The following is a 13,993-nucleotide window of genomic DNA, read 5'->3' as shown; positions in this document are numbered from 1 at the left end:
GCTGTGAGTCTAACTAGTTAACTCTTAGCTGTAAGAAAATTTGCATTTGTGTAGTGTCTTAAGCAAACCAAAATTGCTTGATACCCAGTGAGGTAGTTTTGCAACAAAAGCAGGGAGTGCCAGAGAAACTCAGCAGGTCTGGCAGCATCTGTGAGGAGAGAAGAACAGAGTTAACATTTCATCAGAAGAACCTGAAATGTTACTGGACTCGAAACTTTAATTCTGCCTTCTGTCTCCACAGCTGCTGCCAGACCTGCTATTGTTTCTGATTTCCATCGTTTCAGATTTCCAGCATTCACAGTTCTTTGTTTCACTTTAGGTATTTCTGTAATGTGGTCTTTACTGTAGTGTAGGGAACACAGCAGCCAGTTATTACACAGCAAGCTCCCTCAGAAAGCTGTGAAATAAATCTCCAGTCAAACTGTCAAAATGGTATTGATTGAGGGTTAAACATGAGCCTGCAGTGGTGCCATGGTACCTTCTACGTTGACTTGAGAGGAGACACATTTCAATCGAAAGCCAGTGGCCCTGTTGAGCTATCTTGGGAGGAGTTACAAAGTAAAGGGCTGGAGCTAGGCTGGGATTCCAGTTTCGGCTCGTCAACCCAGATACTGTTTCCAGCAGCTTTGTGGTAGGGGCGAGCAGTTTACACCCAACCTCACCCCATCCCACACTTTTACTTGTGGGATAATTACCACTGCCTCCATTACTGTGTGGCACCTCCAGAGGAAACCCGGAACCAGCAGGGACCCAGCCCTGAGTGAGAAACCCTACAACAAAAAAAAAAGTCCCTTCATCGACAGGCTGTGAATTACAGAGGAAGTCGTATTGTTCAAGACGGACAGAGACACTTGTGTGAACCCCTACAGCAGGGTTCTTGAACTATCCAGGAACCTTGTTGCTATCTCCAAAGCATTGACAACTTTTAGTAGACCTGAGGATGAGTTAGCAGCCAGTAACGAGAATGAGCAAGTAATCAGAGAAGCAAGTGGGACGCTGGCAATTATCCCAAGGGAAATAAAGGACTGGCCCACTTCTAATATCTGTGCAGAGATGTACCTGGAGTATTATGTATAGATTTGCCTCCTTACCCAAGGAGAGAGAGAATGATCTCTTGTATAATGTTCTAACTTGGTAGAAATTCTACCATTTAAGTTACAGAAGACTGTGCATCTCTGTCCCAACACCTCATCCTTTTAGCCACTGTATGTAAGATGACACTGAGTCATAGAACTGTGCAGCATGGAAACACACCTTCCAGTCCCATTCATCCAATTTAATCTAGTCCCATTTGTCAGCACTTGACCCACATCCCTGTGCTGTGATATCCCTTTGAGAGCAGAGTGAATGTGGGAATACTTTGAAGGAGGGCTAATTGGTTTCCTGATTATGACCTCATTAAGTTCAAAGACAGTATGACGTGGGGTTACCATGAGGATGATCAGGTGGGAAACTCAGGTTAATAGAAAGCAACCAGTATTGAGTTGGGCTTGGTCAGTTTCTTTGGCTGTTTGGAATGCTGAGAATTTAGGCAAAGAGAGAGGCAGCAAAAACTGTCTCTAAATGGATGATGTTTCCCTTGGCAGTTTTGAGCATGACTACAGCGTTGAGACACATCTCTGAGAATGGAGTAAAGACAGTGTTACTGCATGGCTTTTCCAGTCAGAAAGGACAAGACACAAGATAGGAAGTGAGAAAGATTGTGGATTCAAAAACACCCATTGCTGCCTGGGAAACAGAACATAGGAAAGTACAGCACAGAACAGGCCCTTAGGCCCACGATGTTGTGCCGAGGTTTAATCCTACAGTAAAACATAATAACCTACGCACCCCTCACTCACTGCTGTCCATGTGCATGTCCAGCAGTCGCTTAAATGTCCCTAATGACTCTGCTTCCACCGTCACCGCTGGCAACGCATTCCATCCATTCACAACTCTCTGCGTAAAGAACCTACCTCTGACGTCCCCTCTATACCTTTCTCGTAATATCTTCAAACTATGACCCCTCGTACCAGTCAATCCTGCCCTGGGGAAAAGTCTCTGGCTATTGACTCTAACCATGACTCTCATTAATGGGGATCCACCAGACCATTTAGAGAGGTAGTGAAACATGTGTGTGGGGATTCTGTACCAGCAGCACTATTGTGATCCAAGTAAGTAAGGATTTGTCAATTGAATGCCTGGTCAGTGTTAATTGCCCAGTGACTTCGAATGGATGTGGCTGCTGGTAATTGTGGTGGGAGGCCAGAAAGCTTGAATGGGAGTGGGAGATCTTGAATAACAGGGGCCAAGTTGGAAAAGCTGAGAGATTGAGGGAAAGTGTGCTACACATGTGCCAGCTGCAGCATCAAATATAGAAGTTGGCAAATCATTAGATTAGATTATTAGATTAGATTACATTACAGTGTGGAAACAGGCCCTTCGGCCCAACAAGTCCACACCGACCCACCGAAGCGCAAACCACCCATACCCCTACATTTACCCCTTACCTAACACTACGGACAATTTAGCATGGCCAATTCACCTGACCTGCACATCTTTGGATTGTGGGAGGAAACCGGAGCACCCGGAGGAAACCCACACAGACACGGGGAGAACGTGCAAACTCCACACAGTCAGTCGCCTGAGGCGGGAATTGAACCCAGGTCTCTGGCGCTGTGAGGCAGCAGTGCTAACCACTGTGCCACCCACCATGTTACAGCTTTAGTCAGGCCACACTTGGAATACTGCATGCAGTTCTAGGCTTCACACTATCAGAAGGACGTGGATGCTCTGGAGAGGGGTTGCCTGTTCTGGAGAGTTTTAGTTATGAGGAGACATTAAATAAACTCCGGAAAAATGGAGGCTGAGGGGCGACCTGATAGAGGTCTGCAAGATTATGACAGGCATGACCAGGATAGGTTGGCTGAGGCTTTTTCCTAGGGTGGATAGGTCAACTACAAAAGGACATGGGCTCAAGGTGAGAGGGGGAAAGTTTAGGGCAAAGTGTAGGGAAACACTTTCACCCAGAGGGTGATGGGCGCCTGGAATACACTGCTAGTGGGGGTGGTGGACACAGGTGTATTAGCAACGTTTAAGGCAGACACATGAATGGGAGGTGAACAGAGCGATAGAAACCCTGCGTGGGCAATAAGTAGGGGGTCTAAATAAGAACTAGAAATCAGCACAGGCTTGGTGGGCTGAATGGCCTGTTTCTGTGTTGTGTTGCCTCATATTTGTACAGGACGTTATGTGAGTGTTTGTAACTGCAATATATAGATGTGATGTATCAACAACTTAAAAGTAAAGTTTACTTCTTAAACAGTATCTTTTGCCTGTTAATTAATGTCTGCATTGTCTCCATTTTGGTTCCTTTGTTACAGTTAACGTTTTGAAGAGTGAATCTTGCCTGACTGTTTGCTTTCTGTCAGTATCTGAAGGAAGCCTTTCTTTTTAACAAAGTCACCGTTCTTTACAGGGATTGTCACAAACCCTGTCTGTGACCTTGTGATCACTGCAGGATTGGCAGATTCATGTAAAAATTAGAGAGCACCCTCCAAACCCAGGCAGCAGATAAATGGGAACGCCACCATTTGCAAGTTCTCCTCCAAGCCACTCACCGTCCTGACTCTGAAGAATATCATTGTTCCTTCAGTGTTGCTGGGTCAAAATCCTGGAATTCCTTAATAACATTGTGGGTCTACCTAACCCCGGGGATTTCAGTTCAAGAAGGCAGCTCACCAGGGTAATTAGGGACAGCCCAGCCAGCGAAACCCACGTCCCAAGGATGAATGGAAAATGCTACAGGAGGCAGGAGTGAATATGGTGCAAATAGCTTTTTAAGAGAAAGAAGGGAAATTAGAATATTATTTCCAGCGAACCAAATTGATGTCCTTTTGTGTCCTCCCATTCTTTTGTTACACTGCAGCAAGCAAACGTGGGAGGGAAATTGCAGAAGCAATTGTTGGCTGGAGATGTTGGCAAGGCTGGACAAACGTCCTTCAAGGAACTTACGTCAATTAGAGTAAAAAAAAAATGGTAACTGGCCATTCGATCCAAACAATCCCAAATGGATGCTTTCCCCCAAAGGAACAATATTCCCAATCCCATGTGCCCACCCTGTTCTCCCATCCTCTCATCCCATTTGCCTTCACCCTCGTTCCTGACTGATACCAAAATGTTGCCTCTGTTTCTGTTTTGCTCACTTAACTCTGGCCAGCCTCTCCGTGCTGAGGTTAGAATCAAAAGGCTTGTTCCACTCTCCTTTTCCTTGGACCTGAGTTCTCCTGGTTCTGGAGAACTCAATCACTGGAAACAGTTTGGTCTAATCCAAAGTTAAAAATCACACGACACCAGGTTATAGTTCAACCAATTTAACTGGAAGCACTAGCTTTCGGAGTGCTGCTCCTTTATCAGGTGGTTGTGGAGGAGACAATTGTAAGACACAGAATTTATAGCAAAAGTTTACAGTGTGAAATTATACATTGAAAAATACCTTGATTGTTTGTTAAGTCTCTCATCTGTTAGAATGACCATGTTAGTTTCACTTCTTTCATATGTAAATCACAAAACGTTTTAAAAAAAACTTTGAATACCCCAGTCCAACACCAGCATCTCCAAATCACAGTCTAATCCACTCATTTGAAACATCACTTTCAAATCTACCTCTCCTATCCAAATGAAAGCAGACCCTACAGGGGAAACATCTCCGTGTGCTCCAATCAAAGCACAGAAAAAGTCATCCTTTGACATGGTATGTGGGAAATGGCACACCGGTGGTTAATGGGATGCCACAGAGTCTGATCCTGGGAGATGTATGGCTCACGATAAATAATTATTAATCATGCTGTGTGGAAACGGCAGAATGTGTTTAATAGAAGGGAAATTTAATGTGTTTTACTGTTAATAGCGAGTGACTGCTCTGTACTCATGATATTATATTATAATATAATGTTATATTGTATTATGTGCTGCCATTATACTGACGGTGATGTTGTATGTGAGAGCCCTGAGGGGGGTGGGGGGTGGTGAGCTGGAGGTGGATGTTGGGGCTGTGTATATGTTGAGGAGGACTGTGAGGTGAAGGTGGTACCTAGCGGTGGGGGAGCTCTGGGCAGGGGGTAGATTGGGTTCAGTATTCTCTCTGTGTGGGAGACAATGGGTGAACCTCCACTACTTTGTCCCAAGGCAGCAGATGAAGTATAAAGTCAGACACTTGGACTATACTTCATTTTGGGGAAATTCAGTATTACAATATGTCAGCTTCCTAAAGTGTCTTCATAAGTGCTCTAAATATTGAATTAAACTTGAACTGTCTTTAACTGTACATTTTAATATAGTTTAAAAAGATCTTTGAAAGGCCTTTGGTATTGAATTCCAGTGCTACTGCATAAGATTCTAATTTAACGGTTAATGTTGAGGATGCAGTCATTATCCCCAGACCAATTCACCCTTATTAACTAGCCCCACTAATTTGTCCATCCTGATGAATGGCTTGTGCCTGAAACGTCGATTCTCCTGCTCCTCGGATGCTGCCTGACCTGCCGTGCTTTTCCAGCGCCACACTTTCGACTCTGATCCCCAGCATCTGCAGCCCTCACTTTCTCCTCTCTGTCCAGCTGTGTCTGTCTCCGTATGTGTGTGTCTGTCTGTGTAATGGGATTCATGTTGCACTGTACAGAGTAAGCTTGTTTTTAATGACTATGGGGTTAAGGAGTTGTGCTCGCACCCATGCTTTTGCTGTTGAAAGAGAAACTGCCAGTTGGCGAATGCATCGAGCTGATATTTCTGCCGTCAGTTCTCCTCCCTTCCCTTTTAACATTTATTTCTGTGTTCACTCCTTTATTTCCTGACCCCCCCCCCCCCCCCACCACCCCTTTCCCATCCTTCCATAGCATGGGGTAACATTTTACATCATCATCTCCTGGAATTCTGTCTGCCCCAGCTCTCCCTGTACCTCTGTCCCGTCCTGTACTCCCTTTGGCTGATTAGACAATAGACAATAGGAGCAGGAGTAGGCCATTCTCCCCCTCGAGCCTGCACCACCATTCAATATGATCATAGCTGATCATCCTCAATCAGTATCCTGTTCCTGCCTTATCTCCATAATCCTTGAGAGGTCTATCCAACTCTTTCTTAAATGAATCCAGAGACTGGGCCTGCAGAAAGTCAGGTGCTGGTCTGCACGCCAAAGCAAGCCCCGAGGAAATTGACGGGTGCCTGTAGTTGGAGCTCAGTGGGAAGTCCTTTCATGTGTGTAAGGAGTTTGGTGTTTTCAGACCTCAGAGCTGGGATTCAACTCCTCGTCTGGGCTGGCATACCACTGCTAAGGAAGGGCTGCACTGTTGGGGCAATATCTTTCAGATGAGGTGTTTATCACAGGTGGGTTTGAAAGGTCAATTGGAAGATGTTCTGCCTTGTGTCCTCCCTGAAGCCAATGACCTAGCACCCTGAAGAACAATCACATTGTGCATTGTGAGCGCTTGCTGTGTACAATGTGGGATCTCTGCTTGAGGAGTGACCACACTTCAAAGCATCTCCATTGGCTGGAAAGCACTTTGTGAAGTCTACAGAAACCTTTCTCTGCCTCTCACTGGAGGTAGGAAAAATTTCCAAGAGTAGTAAAAGGAATGAGAAACCAATCAGTTCAGAAGTAGTTGCTGTGTCATGGCCCCTCCCAGAGGGTGGTGACTGACCGTGAGTAACCTCCTGACACAGTTCAATTAAATCCATGTTGTCAGTCAAAAATTCAACTATTCAACTGAGAGCAATCCACTCTCAGACACAGCAGTGAAATGGTGCTTCCAGGTTAAAATGAAGTCATACTCTGGACAGTGAGAGAAACAGAGTTTGATTAGATTCCCTACAGTGTGGAAACAGGCCCTTTGGCCCAACAAGTCCACACCGACCCTCCGAAGAGTAACCCACCCAGACCCATTTCCCCCTCACTAATGCACCTAACACTACAGGTAATTTAGCATGGCCAGTTAGATTACTTACAGTGTGGAAATTGGCTCTTTGGCCCAACAAGTCCACACCGACCCGCCGAAGCGCATCCACCCAGACCCTTCCCCTACATTTACCCCTTCACCTAACATACGGACAATTTAGCATGGCCAATTCACCTAACCTGCACATTTTTGGACTGTGGGAGGAAACCGGAGCACCCGGAAGAAACCCACGCAGACACGGGGAGAATGTGCAAACTCCACACAGAGTCACCTGAGGCAGGAATTGAACCCGGGTCTCTGGCGCTGTGAGGCAGCAGTGCTGACCACTGTTCCACCATGCTGCCCACAGCTGACCTGCACAACTTTGGACTGTGGGAGAAAACCCATGCAGACACAGAATGTACAAACTGCACACAGACAGTCACCCGAGGCTGGAATCGAACCTGGGACCCTGGTGCTGTGAGGCAGCAGTGCTAACCACTGAACCACTGAACCACCCCGTGTTAATGTTTTAAATCCAAACGCTGGCAAAGTTCTAGTTGTAACAAGTTGGAACCAGGAGATGGTGGATTAAACGATGAAAGGGAAGATGAATGGAGATCTTGAGTTGGGAGCACTGATGGAGGATAGTCGCTGAATGGTGTCTTTGTGACATGGACACTGAGAGGGAGAGCCTGCTTATGGCTCCTGGAGGGAAGGGATCCTTCCTCCTCGATCAGTGAATTCAACAAACCTCCCATATCTTTGTCATGTTTCAGTGATCTGCCCATCGGTGCTTCTGAAATCTCTGAAACACAAACAGAAATGCTGGAAGTATTCAGGAGGTTGTGCAGCTTGTGTAGGAAGAGAAACTGAGTTAACATTTCCGGTCAGGATTGAGTACACACTTTGAGTATGGGTTTGGATCTCTCTGTGTGGTGACTCGGGGGTTGATCAGGTAGTTTTTCCCTTTTACTTACAAGTGACTTCGGTATAATTCTGCAAAATTTCTTTAAAACTCTGATCTTTACACTTGGATGCACTTTGAGCTCAGGCTGACTGTTCGATCTTACTGAAGTCATTCCCACACCAGAGCACACACCACTCGCTCTGTACTCCACCACGAGAACCATTTCTCAGAAATACTAAATACTTGCAGCAGCCTCAGCATTTTCCTGTTGTGTTGTGGAAGACACCATTCCCTTTCCCTCACTGAGCTTCACTGTCCTGTTTGCCAGGATTGGGGGGGGGGGGGGGGTACTTTAACGCGAGCTTTTCATTTCCTGTATTTCTGCAATCTTCCCTTCCCTCTGTCCCTGTGTCAAAGAATGAGTCACAGTTCGCACCTTAAAGTGAGCAGCACTGAGCTGGTTTGATGTTTCTACACTGCTTGACTGGCATCACTCCCACCACAGGAGTTAATAACTCCTAATGAGGACAATGAAGTGTCATAATCAGATTCTATTGGGCTAATGCCACCTCACTTAGTCACAACCAAGGGCTGTGTGTGTAGTATTGACTCGGAGGATGAAGAGGATTATTTGAACAGTTTACCTAAAGAAAAGAGCGCAAGTGTGATGCAAGCAGAATCTAATATCTTTTTCAAGGTTAAAGGAGTGAATACATATTTTAAGATAAACTTTTCCGGAGCTGTGGGGGAGGAAGCAGGAGAGTGGGAATGCTGGACAGTTCTTTCAAAGGCTGAATGGCCTTCACACGTTTTGACTTGTTTTGCCTGTTGTCTAGATGTGTGTACACAGCCAGACTCCACATGAGGCCAGAAGGAGAGTGCCATTTTAATCCATTCCCTGGAACCCTGTCTGAGCTGTTCTGTGGCAACTGTTTTGTTTTAATGAACTGAGCAGGCTAGGCCTTGCATATAGTGTCACTGTGAGGTACAACACGGTGGGTGGCACGGTGGTTAGCACTGTTGCCTCACAGCGCCAGAGACCCGGGTTCAATTCCCGCCTCAGGCAACTGACTGTGTGGAGCTTGTACGTTCTCCCCGTGTCTGCGTGAGTTTCCTCCAGGTGCTCCGGTTTCCTCCCACAGTCCAAAGATGTGCAGGTCAGGTGAATTGGCCATGCTAAATTGCCCGTAGTGTTAGGTAAGTGGTAAATGTCAGGGTATAGGTGGGTTGCGCTTCGGCAGGTCGGTGTGGACTTGTTGGGCCGAAGGGCCTGTTTCCACACTGTAAGTAATCTAATCTAAAAAACATGGAAACAGACTCCTCCGTCCAACTTGTCTGCACTGACCAGGTATTATAAATTAATCTAGTCCCATTTGCCAGCACCCGGCCCATATCCTTCCAAACCCTTCCTATTCATATATCCATCCAGATGCCTTTTAAATGTTGCAATTGTACCAGCCTCCACCACTTCCTCTGGCAGCTCATTCCATACACGTACCACCCTCTGTGTGAAAAAGTTGACCCTTACATCCCTTTTATATCTTTCCCCTCTCACCTTAAACCTATGCCCTCTAATTTTGGACTCCCCACCCTAGGGAAAAGACCTTGTCTATTTATCCATGCCCGTCATAAACCTCTATAAGGTCACCCCTCAGTCTCCGAAGCTCCAGGGAAAACAGCCCCAGCCTGTTCAGCCTCTCCCTGTAGCTCAAACCCTCCAACCCTGGCAACATCCTTGTAAATCTTTTCCAAACCCTTTCAAGTTTCACAACATCTTTGCTACAGCAAGGAGATCAGAATTGCACGCTGTATTCCAACAGTGGCCTAACCAATGTCCTGTACGGCCGCAACATGACCTCCCAACTCCTGTACTCAATACTCTGACCAATAAAGGAAAGCATACCAAATGCTTCCTTCACTACCCTGTCTACCTGTTCAAGGAGCTATGAACCTGCACTCTCCAAGTTCTCTTTGTTCGGCAACATTCCATAGATCCTTACCATTAAGTGTATAAGTCCTGCCCTCATTTGTCTTGACAAAATGCAGCACCTCACATTTAGCTAAATTAAACTCCATCTGCCATTTCTCAGCCCATTGGCCCATCTGATCAAGGTCCCATTGTACTCGGAGGTAACCTTCTTTGCCGGCCAGTACACCACCAATTTTGGTGTCATCTGCAAGCCTACCTTCTATATCGGCATCCAAATCATGTATATCCATTGCAGAAAGCAGTGGAGGCAGCACCAATCCTTGTGGCTAGTCACAGGTGTCCAGTCTGAAAAGCAGCCCACCACCACCCTCTGAGTGAGGTCAGCTTAGCCAAATGCAAGTGTACTTCCATCCTGAGGGTTTTGGCTGTAAGACGTGAGAGAAGCTCAAGATTAACCGAGGGGTACTTGTATCTACTCTTTACGTCCAGTAGTTTGTGTATTTCTGGTAGGTGCTGTAGCCCTGTTCCCTAATCATCTCTGGACCTCTGTACCAGTTTGCTGGCTCTGGGCCATTGTTGGAGGCTGGGGGGTGGGTACTGGGGTTTATTCAGACTGTGGCACTGGAGGGAGCTGAGGCAAGAAATCCCTGATGAAACATCTTGCTTTGCCTTAACATGTTACTGAGCTGCTCCTTCAATCCTGGGCCAGAGCTCCCTCTGGTGTCACTTGTTGGGATGACAAAGTGACCAGTGTTGGGAACTCACAATTCCAGGGGGCTGGATTTTAGATGCTAGAAATGAAATGGAAAAGGAGGATGCCTGACACTAGGAAGAGAGAGATCTGTGCTCACAATTGAGAAGAACAATTACTTTGGGTGAAACTAACATCAAGGGGCAAAAGCCTCACTAGCAGTACTTTTTTAATGTTGAATGTAAAAGTCAGGAATTTGGAGAGACATTTAGGAAAAGGAACATAACAATCATAGGATGGAAATGAATTGGAGATGTCTTATGAGGTTAGTTTAGACAGTCTAGATTTCTATCTGCTGGAGTTGAGAAGGGTAAGAGGTGACTTGAGTGAAGTAGAAAAGCTCCTGAGAGAACCTGACAGGGTTGCTGTGGAGAGAACGTTTCCTCTCGTGGGAGAATCTCGAACTCTAGTCACTGTTTTAAAAATTAAAGGTCACCCATTTAATACGGGTGCAATTTGTTTTTCTCTGAAGATCATGAGTCTTTGGAACGGTCTTCCTCAAAAGTCAGTGGATGCAGAGTCCATGAATATTGTTAAGGCAGAGATTTTTCAGAAGCAAGCAGGTGAAAGGTTATCAGGGGTAGGTAGGAATTGGAGCAAACCGATTAGCTATGATCTTGTAGAATTGCGCTGCACCTTGCAATGTGCCAAATGGCCCTTTTTCTGCTAATTTTTATGTTGGCATCTTTATCTTGACTTTCCATACAAAATCTGCGGTGATGGTGTGGCAGATGTGTGAATGGAATAAGTCCAATAGTTTGCTAGATCAGTAACCAACTAGGAATCAGCATAGTTTAGATCCAGAGTTGTGCAATAAGAAAGAGTTTGATAAATAACCTGGTAATTTTAATGTGATAAAATTGTACATGGCGTGGGGGAACCAGTGTTGGATTGGGGTGGACAAAGTTAAAAATCAGGTGGTAAAAACAATGACTGCAGATGCTGGAAACCAGATTCTGGATCAGTGGTGCTGGAAGAGCACAGCAATTCAGGCAGCATCCGACGAGCAGCGAAATTGACTTTTCCGGCAAAAGCTTTATTCCTGATGAAGGGCTTTTGCCCGAAACGTCGATTTCGCCGCTCGTTGAAAGTTAAAAATCACACAACACCAGGTTATAGTCCGGGAGGTTAATTTGGAAGCACTAGCTTTCGGAGCGACGCTCCTTCATCAGGACAACCACTCACAACCACCTGATGAAGGAGCAGCGCTCCGAAAGCTAGTGCTTCCAAATAAACCTCTCTGACTATAATCTGGTGTTGAATAAAATTGTACATTTAATTTGAAAGTGATTTAGTTAAAGTATGAAACTAGAATCTTAATTGGACCAAAGCAAATTGTATGAGAATGATGGTGAGTTAGTTATGGTTGTTTGGGAAACCACATTGAGAGATGTGATGGTAGATACACAATGGTTAGCATTTAAAGAATTAACATATGATTTTCAACGAGCATGCATTCCTTTAAGTTATTAAACAACTCGATAAAAAATGGTACAGCAGCAGAAAACAAACAGGAAATGGTGAACAGAAGGATGCTCAAAAAAATTGCCAGGAAGAATTGAATGCCTGAGGATTGGGAATTTGGCAGAAGATGACCAGGACATTGTTGAGAAGAGAGAAAGTAAATTGTGAGAGTCAAGTAGCAAGAAACATAAAAGCATGTAAATAGGAAGAGCTTAGATAAAATAAATATGGGTCCACCAGAGGAAGGGATGGATGAAATTCCAGTGTGGAATATGGAAATGGCAGCAATATCAAACAAATATTTTGGACTGGATTTGCCTCCTCCTGTCGCAAACTGTGAATTGTTATGATCTTGACCAGGAGGTATCCTCTCACACCCACAGGAAGTTTGTTTCCGTGATGGTGGATGGTCAGGGCTCGGGGCTGCTGTGACCCAAGGAAGCCTACAGCCCAAGTTGCAGATGGGAAATCAGGCTGGGTGGAAGACCACCTTTGGGTTCACTGGGATATCTGTATGTGATGCTTAGGACATCAGCTGTCACCTTCCTCCACTCACTATGAGACCCTTCACATGCTTCTGATATATCCTATATCTTCTCCATGACCCTCCCAAATCCTGCCTCTTTTATTATACCCTTGCACCTTCCATGCCCCAAGTAACCCTTCGTTCTCTCACTATCTGCTAAGTACAGAACCAATAAGTAGTAATCAAGTCTGGGTATAATAAAAGAGGCAGGATTTGTGCCCATCATACACTCCCAGGAGAGGGACAGCACGAGGTTAGATACAGAGTAAAGCTCCCTCTACACTGTCCCCCATCAAACACTCCCAGGAGAGGGACAGCACGAGGTTAGATACAGAGTAAAGCTCCCTCTACACTGTCCCCCATCAAATACTCCCAGGAGAGGGACAGCACAGGGTTAGATACAGAGTAAAGCTCCCTCTACACTGTCCCCCCATCAAACACTCCCAGGAAAGGGACAGCACAGGGTTAGATACAGAGTAAAGCTCCCTCTACACTGTCCCCCCATCAAACACTCCCAGGAAAGGGACAGCACAGGGTTAGATACAGAGTAAAGCTCCCTCTACACTGTCCCCCATCAAACACTCCCAGGAGAGGGACAGCACGGGGTTAGATATAGAGTAAAGCTCCCTCTACACTGTCCCCCATCAAACACTCCCAGGAGAGGGACAGCACGGGGTTAGATACAGAGTAAAGCTCCCTCTACACTGTCCCCCATCAAACACTCCCAGGAGAGGGACAGCACAGGGTTAGATACAGAGTAAAGCTCCCTCTACACTGTCCCCCCATCAAACACTCCCAGGAAAGGGACAGCACAGGGTTAGATACAGAGTAAAGCTCCCTCTACACTGTCCCCCATCAAACACTCCCAGGAGAGGGACAGCACGGGGTTAGATACAGAGTAAAGCTGCCTCTACACTGTCCCCCATCAAACACTCCCAGGAGAGGGACAGCACGGGGTTAGATACAGAGTAAAGCTCCCTCTACACTGTCCCCCATCAAACACTCCCAGGAGAGGGACAGCACGAGGTTAGATACAGAGTAAAGCTCCCTCTACACTGTCCCCCATCAAACACTCCCAGGAAAGGGACAGCACAGGGTTAGATACAGAGTAAAGCTCCCTCTACACTGTCCCCCATCAAACACTCCCAGGAGAGGGACAGCACAGGGTTAGGTACAGAGTAAAGCTCCCTCTACACTGTCCCCCATCAAACACTCCCAGGAGAGGGACAGCACGAGGTTAGATACAGAGTAAAGCTCCCTCTACACTGTCCCCCATCAAACACTCCCAGGAAAGGGACAGCACAGGGTTAGATACAGAGTAAAGCTCCCTCTACACTGTCCCCCATCAAACACTCCCAGGAGAGGGACAGCACAGGGTTAGGTACAGAGTAAAGCTCCCTCTACACTGTCCCCCATCAAACACTCCCAGGAGAGGGACAGCACGAGGTTAGATACAGAGTAAAGCTGCCTCTACACTGTCCCCCATCAAACACTCCCAGGAGAG

General features: G+C 46.1%; 1 protein-coding gene across 1 annotated transcript in view; it reads left to right on the top strand.

Annotated features, from left to right (window-relative positions):
• Window positions 1–13,993, top strand: part of LOC122564641 (cholesterol 7-desaturase nvd) — a 69,420-nt gene that overhangs the window by 41,083 nt on the left and 14,344 nt on the right. The window lies entirely within an intron of this gene.

This window comes from Chiloscyllium plagiosum, unplaced genomic scaffold (genome assembly GCF_037043375.1).
Source record: "Chiloscyllium plagiosum isolate Xiang-an unplaced genomic scaffold, Cpla_swu_hap1 HiC_scaffold_21, whole genome shotgun sequence".
In the NCBI taxonomy this organism is placed as follows: Eukaryota; Metazoa; Chordata; class Chondrichthyes; order Orectolobiformes; family Hemiscylliidae; genus Chiloscyllium; species Chiloscyllium plagiosum.
This window is presented reverse-complemented; position numbering and strand designations above follow the sequence as displayed.